Source organism: Octodon degus, unplaced genomic scaffold (genome assembly GCF_000260255.1).
Source record: "Octodon degus isolate 3935 unplaced genomic scaffold, OctDeg1.0 scaffold00001, whole genome shotgun sequence".
Lineage (NCBI taxonomy): Eukaryota > Metazoa > Chordata > Mammalia > Rodentia > Octodontidae > Octodon > Octodon degus.
In genome coordinates, this window is record NW_004524577.1 from 35,163,705 (window position 1) to 35,170,178 (window position 6,474).

Genomic DNA, 6,474 nt, shown 5'->3' on the forward strand with positions numbered 1-6,474 from the left:
ATGTTTCTGTAGTTGCTTCTTTACTTCAGATGCTATGAGTTCTAAGAGTTCTTTTTTTATTTCAGAAAAGAATTGCACTCTGTGTTCCTCTATAACTTTCTGCTGTTGCTTATTTACTATCAACACTATTAATTCATGCATTTGAGCCAAGCTAGTGTCCTCTGCACTTGTTATGGGTGGGCTTGGGTTCTGAGGTTGCATTTTGTTCCTTCTCTTCATTTTGTGTATCACTATCTTCTGACCTTTGTTGTAAATCTTCGTTGTAGTTATAAACTTAGCATGTACTAAAGTTCAGGTGCAGATAGAGCTTGGGCTAGGACTGGGTCTGGGGGATCCCAGAACGTGGCAGAAATTTCTACTGGCCGATTGGGTTTGGGGGGGTGCTGCGGAGTGGTGGCGGGCATCTCAAGGGGGTGGAAGAGGGTCTCACCCTCGCTGCGCCTGGGCTGGGACCTGTAATACGTCCCGCCCGCGCAGTGTAGCAGGAAGCTCTCCCACACACTCACCGGGCCTGTGCTAGGACTGGGTCTGGGGGTTCCCGGAATGGGGCAGAAATTCCTACTCAGTGGGCGGGGTGGGAGAGGTGCTGAGGAGTGGTGGGGGGCGCCCCAAGGGGGTGGAGGAGGGTCTCACCCATGCTGCACCTGGGCTGGGACCAGTAATAGGTCCCACTGGTGCAGGGTAGCCGGAAGCTCTCCCACACACTCACCAGGCCTGGGCTAGGACTCGCTTCTGTTTAGTTTTAATCACTTATTTTTACACTGTGCTTTGTGCCGTCTTAGGACAGCTTCATTGGATATGTGTAGATTCCACTTAAATTCTTGTTTCAAGAAATAGTTTCATGGGGGCCAGCCAGATAGCTCCGCAGATTAAAGCTATAGCTTAGGCAAGTGCAGGGTCCGGGGTTTAATCCCTGGTATGCTGTGCTAGCCCCACCCCCAGGGCATGCTGAGACATGGATGGTGACTGTGTATGGTGGCGCATGCCTGTAATCCCAGCACTTGGGAGGCTGAAAACAGGAGGATCGCTACAAGTCTGATCTGTGTAGTGAGACCCTGCAGATCCTGTACTAAGTACATTGAGAGAGAGAGAGAGAGAGAGAGAGAGAGAGAGATTGATTGAGATTCCACAAAGGAAGCCACATAATCAGAGAGCCCACAGACTTATGCTGTTATCTTTTATTTCTGTAACTATTCAGCAGATACCTGGGTGCTCAGTAAGACTAGAGTGTAACACTAGTGCTCAGTAACACTAACTAACTAGTACTCTTAATGTGTATCTAAAACATTTCATAATAAATCAATATCAAATAAATATTTTGTGACCAGATCCAGGGTTTGGCAAATGTCTTCAGGACTCATATGTGGCTCCCTTTCCTGCTTTGCTCTGCAGGACAGCTCCAAATAAGGATCCCCTATACTCCAGGCTCAAGCTGGTGACCCCCGGCAGCACAGCAAGAGTGCTTGTCCCCTCTGCAGCACCACAGACCCAGGATGACCATCAGCCCGAGGCAAGTTTCAAGCCAAAGCTTGGGTGAGGCCATGTGGGTGCTACCCATGAATGAGGTTGGCCGGTCAGAAATGGCTTCCTGCTCACCACGAAACTGGGTGAGCTGACCCTTCTCTTCCTCCAGAGTGCCTGAGTTGGCTGCTAATGGACAGTTTTGACTAGAAGCAGAGGAATGGATGTGGCACAGGAGAGACACAGGTGGCTACAAGAGCTCAAGAGGGTTGTTTCAAGACAGTTACTTCAAGACAAAGATAGCCAGCTCTTTATTTGTCTCCCAATCTCTGCTGAGGTTCTAAGGCAGCTCCCAAGTAGAGTGATAGAATCTAAGCCACCAAGAAGCAACAATAGGGTCCTATTGATAGAAAGAGTTAGTAGAACTTTTTTAATCAATAAAACTAGCATTAATAACCTAACCTGAAACAAAACTCCCTCCTTGACCAAACTCTAGCCAGAGCCCTCTGATCTCTGCTCCCCATGGGCCAGAGGCTTATGGAGGAACATAAGTCCTAACAGGTCACAGACTCAGAAAGGGGACAGTCTCCCTTAACAGGCCTGTCCGGGAAAGACTTGGGCTTCTGGAAGTCTTCTCGAATGCAGTGCTTTATTGCTATTTCAAACCTCTCTTATCTCTTTATCTGTATCCAGCTTTGCTCCTCTTTGACACCTGCACTGTTATTACTTACAGTGTGGGAAAATTACTGCACTAAAAATGCCCTGGGCTTCAGGAACCAAAGTCCTGTCACTATATAATCTTGCAAAGGCTGCCCTCTGCTGGCTGACAATCTTGTGCAGCCATGTCGCCTTTTCTGAAATGGGACTCTTGTGCCCTCGCTTCGTAGTTACTGTCTCTGTTACAACTGCCTTCGGTGCTGTGGAGCGTTACAAGCCACCAGCCTCAGGAGAAGCACGGTCTTCCTGAGGCTGAGTGTCAGGTCATGCTAACGGACTTACTCCTCTCTGGCCGAGTGTGAGTCTACTTTTTAGTTTGAAAGTATGATTTGCCGCCACGGACCAACAATGCAGAGTTATTCAGCGTCAGTGCCACAACGCTGTCGTGACATTGCGGTCCCAAGATAGCTTACTGACCACGTTGTTTAGCTGCATCTTCCTTGATGTTCTAGTTTTTTGGATCCTTTCAGTATCTTTACTCCCTATTCACTAGAGGGGATTTAAAAACAGGAAACTTAAAAGGGAAACAATATCGATAAAATTTCACTTAAGAAGCTCAAAAGAAAGCTAGACTGGCACTGATGCCAAGGCAGGCCTCCTTTCCAGAGCTCAGTTATGGATTTCTTGCCACTGGCCTCTCAGTGGTCCTCCCACCTGGTCTCCTCCCCACCCACATGATGGCCCTCAGCCATGCTTTCCCTCTGCACATTACTGAGAAGATCCTCACCTGACAAGGACACTCTATAAACCTCATTCTTCGCAGCTTTTTCCACTGGTCTCTTCTCATCCAGCGAGGTTCAGAAAAGAGCCGTCTGCTTCATCCCAAAGCTGAATTCCACCCCATCTCCAGGCCCATTCATCATGGGGCTTCCAATGGGCTCCACTTCCCAGCATCTTAAATTGTTCTTCCGTTACCAGCAACTTCAGCCCCATCGACCTTGCCATACAGTATTTCCGATAGTATTCTATTTCCCTCACCGTTAAAGCCCAGCTTTTTCAAGAATGTAAAGGCCAATGATTCTCTTCCAAGTACAAAGCTGCATGCACACAGAGATTGCTGATAATTATTTTCCTTGGCCTCTCTGAAATTTGGGTGCATTACTTCTTGGCCTTCTCTTCTGCTTCCCTCAATGCCTCTGACATTTCCTGTTCCTTTTCTGGTTCTTTTGGTCTTTATTAATTTATTTATTTTGGCTTTTTAAAGATTTATTTTATATTAACAAATTCAAATAATTACACACCCACACACCCAACCCCCAAAATCAACCAACCAAATTTGGTCCTTCTGAGGAAACTTAAGTCTACTTTGAAAATAGTTCACCAAGTGTCACCCTGAATTCCTACCATCCCTGGCCTCACAGTGGACTCATCCCAAGAGCTAGTATGAGCCTAGATCCTGTACTGAGAGAGAGGAACACTGCACACAGGATTTAGGAACAGTACTGGGTTGACAACAAAGAGCAGGGCACAGCCTTAACAGCAGGTTCTCACAGTGCCAACATTTTCCTCTTAATAAAAAAGTTTCCACCCTCTCCCACCAGACCTCATGTCCAAGATGCTGACTGAGCCTCTTCAAATGGCAGCTGCTGGGCAGGGTCCTCCAGCCAGGCTCCAGAAGGCTCTGCTTCAGTTCACCATGATGAAGTTAGACTTGCAGTGAGAGATGAATTCTGTCACAGGGCCATGTTCACGCTCTGTTTTTGATGGTATCCGCAATGCTGTTGTTTTCCAAGATGGGTAGGAAGAGCTGCACAAACTCAGAGGTGTACGGAGAAGCAATGACCTCCAGCACCTCAGTGATGTAATAGTGAATGAGTGAAATATCAATGTCCAGCTTCTCCAGACACTTTAGGATGTCACTGACAACAGGAAGTATGTAACCTCAACTCAGCAGGTGAACCATCTCGTCCAGCAGGGTCTTCTTCAACTCAGGCTGCTCCATTACTGAGCTGGGAGTGCCCAGTCTCAAAGAGCTTAATGAGCAGCTGAGGAACCTGGGGGTGCAGGAGCTGGTCGCAGGTGCTGATCTCTTCTACCAATGCCAGGTGCACTGGAGCATGGTCAGTCTGCAGCTGGAAGTAGCTTGGTTCTGACATGGTCCGATCCCCCTATTTCAGCACACCCATGGCTGCCACTGGAAACCTAATACATTGAGAGAGTGTGCTCAGTTCTGCCACAAGTTCAGAGGTGCCCTTCTTCTTATTGCAACACAAATTGTGAACCATCTCTACAGTCTTCGAGGTTGACTTCAGCTCATCTTTATTGATGCGTACCTGCTTATTCTTCTTCCAGGTCCCAGCTACACTTGCTGCATAGGCTAAGATGTGGATGTATTTGTGCTTGTGGCCCTGATTGATCCAGGCACCAGGCTTGAAGAGTGACTGCGTGAACAGGTCCAGGAAGGCAGGAACACAGATGAGTTCAATGGGAGGGGGGATCCATGCTTGTGAACTTCTTGAACACGACTGTGATGTCTGTGGGGTTCAGGGCTGCTTTAGACAGCATGGCCCCAAGGGCCTGGCAGGCACAGGGGTAGGAAGCAGCTGTGCCCAAGGCCAATGTGATCTGACTGGTATCATGGCCTTTCGCCTGGGTGAAACGCTGCCCCTGCAATGCCACCCTGTGTACTGCGGAGCCACCACCCTGCTCCTCCTGTGTCAGCACCGACATAACAGCTTGGGCAAATGGGTACAAGTGCCCCCCATGGCACACCATCTTGGCAAACTCAGGAAGATTGTTTTCAAGATTTTCTTCTCTTCCGTCCAAGATGGTGACTAGGGAGGTTTGAAGCACCCTAGGGAACACTTCCAGCTGCTGAAGGCAGTGGATCTGCCCTTGGTAACCTGCATCCGAAACCAGCTTAACAGTAAAGTTAAACATCAAACAGTCTGGATGAGCTTCAGTCAGTTTGTAAAAGAGATCTCTCCATGTGGTGTGCGCAATCATTTGTTCAAGCCAAGCTGGGGTCTCTCCCTCTTCAGTAAAGATAAAATTCACTTTTCAAGAGTCAAAATGCTTGGTCAATAAGCTCTTCAAGTGATTTTTCATGGTTTTCTGAGTCTGCACAGACTCAACACCTGTGTGAATGAGCCACTCGGCCAGCAGGTTCACAGTCTGGGCCATGGCAGTGTAGTTCTTGGATAAGAGATAGATGATGCTCTGCGGAGACTCTCCTCCTGAAAATACCTCTTCAAAGTGTTGAAGATGGAGGGCTTCATGATATAGTCCTGGGCAGAAAACTGCAGCACCTCTGCATCATCTTCTCCTTCTCCAGAATCATCTTCCTGCTGCTGGCCGCCGTCAGCCTCCTCGCCCCACTTGGCGGTATTTCCAAAGTAATCTTCAGCTGTGACAGCACCTGGCATGGGGCCCACCATGCTTTGCCTCTTTTGGTCTTTAAATCACAGTATTTAATTTTTTTTTTTTTTTTTTTTTTTGTGGAACCCGGGAGTGAACTCAGGCCTGTGCATGTGTCAGGGAAGTGCTTATTCCACTGAACCATCTTCAGGCCCTAAAATGCTTTGTTTCCCAGACCCCCTGATAAAATAAATTTTTAAATTATGTACTATTCATACACATTTAAGTAGATATGTAAAGTTTTAAGAAAGATTAAAGTGTTAAAAAGAATATGATATCTGATATGATGCATATTGTATATACATAAGTGAATTTTTATAAAGATGTGAAGTTTACCTTCCGTTTATGAAGAACTGCCACTACATAATTTAACTGATACAGTATCTACCATCAAACTAATCAGAAAATTTGACTATGATACATCTCAAGAAAACGTATAATGTCTGTGACATTTACCATATTCCTAAAGTCTAAATATTAGGGTAAAAAAAGAAAGGATGAATCAGGAGACCTTGTCCTGGGTTTTTCAGTTAGAGGAAATAAGGCACATGTTCTAAAATACTTCTTAGAGAAGCTCTGAAGCTTCAAATTTTCCTTTGGTTTTGGGGCTTCAGGGGCTTATATTGTAGCGGGTAGAAATGTACTGGAGTCAAATTCTATGCATGTGGGGGATGATAGGTGGACAGGTGGAAAGAAAGGGCCAATGGGTAGGTGGGGAGTTGCTTGGCTAGTTGGACAGGTGGATTGAAACAATGAATGGCTAGGTGAATGGATAAGTGGATGGATGAAAGGTGTAGGGAGCTGCGTGTAGCCGCACCCTAGGATGGCGCCGGTTTCCGCCTTCCACCCCCTCAAGGGGTGAGCGCTCCTGGAGTAAACAACTCCATATATGGCCAAGGCTTGGGCTAATGCATTGCTTCTGCATACCTGGACCAATGG

The 6,474-nt window shown here is 46.9% G+C and overlaps 1 pseudogene; it reads right to left on the reverse strand.

Annotated features, from left to right (window-relative positions):
- Positions 1 to 3,750: 3,750 nt before the first annotated feature.
- Positions 3,751 to 5,558, reverse strand: LOC101591694 (annotated as a pseudogene).
- Positions 5,559 to 6,474: the final 916 nt, after the last annotated feature.